Source organism: Cynoglossus semilaevis, chromosome 4, assembly GCF_000523025.1.
Source record: "Cynoglossus semilaevis isolate Cse_v1.0 chromosome 4, Cse_v1.0, whole genome shotgun sequence".
NCBI classification, from domain to species: Eukaryota; Metazoa; Chordata; class Actinopteri; order Pleuronectiformes; family Cynoglossidae; genus Cynoglossus; species Cynoglossus semilaevis.
The window spans coordinates 5034755-5035753 of NC_024310.1; the positions used below are offsets into that span (position 1 = coordinate 5034755).

General features: G+C 26.4%; 1 long non-coding RNA gene across 1 annotated transcript; it reads right to left on the reverse strand.

Annotated features, from left to right (window-relative positions):
• Positions 1-474, reverse strand: LOC107988488 (uncharacterized). Its single transcript, XR_001759966.2, has 2 exons — positions 331-474; positions 1-229 (listed from the first exon to the last, which is right to left on the reverse strand). It is a non-coding gene; the product is annotated as an uncharacterized LOC107988488 (long non-coding RNA).
• Between the last annotated feature and the right edge of the window lie 525 nt (positions 475-999).

The following is a 999-nucleotide window of genomic DNA, read 5'->3' on the forward strand; positions in this document are numbered from 1 at the left end:
CTTTTCTTTTTTTTTTTTTTAAAGACTCACACCCTTCCTTCAACAAAGCCAGGAGTTTTTGTGGAACTTTTTATGTTAAAGTCGGGAGAAAACAATTTGAGCACATGGTTTAGTAGGAAAATAGTCAAAGAGAAAGATGTCAAAATGAAATAAATGTAATAAAGTAGTTTGTAAATGACAAATGATTTTAAGATTCATTTTTGTCCTTTTTTTACATCTAAAGTAAAACCTAATATATAAGAGAATATATAGTATTATATATATATTATATATAACCCTAACCCTAACCCAACTTTTTCAAAAAGTGTGACTTTAATTTGACTTTAAAACCTAATATATAAGAGAATATATAGAATTCATTGGACAACTTTTTCAAAAAGTGTGACATTTTAATCCATCTTCAACTGAATCAAACACTGACTTTGAAACAATGACGTCAGAGATACTCTTTGAGCAAAAAGCAAAAGTACACATTATGACATTTAATACAAGTTACAGTTAACTATTATATTTGGATTTGCATACATTTTAAAATATATTATGAACACATTGATAAATGCTATGTAATGTATTCATATTTATTTTCTTTCTAATGTGATTTCATGTCTTCATGTTTTCTTTTAAATTTGTCTCAAAGATTTATTATTATCACTAAAGAACTGTATATTTATATATTTGTACTGTTTTTTTTACAGTTTGACTTGTTTTGTGTTCAATCCTTCTTCTTACACTAACCTTTAGTTTTTCTATTTCGTAAAAATAACTACTTTATTTACAGTAGGTAAAGCACTTTGATCTGCTCTACAGGGCGTTTCATTTTTCATTTTTATTTTTGTCACGTCAGAAGGAAATTGTATGTTTGTATGTAGGAAAAGGTTTCAATTTTTTTTAGGAGTTTTTACTAGTTAAATAAGTTACTAAGTTAAATAAGTCACTTATACTGTTATATCTCAGCTTTGTCTTCGATGTTTACTCAGATTTCTCTGTGCTGAACTTCAT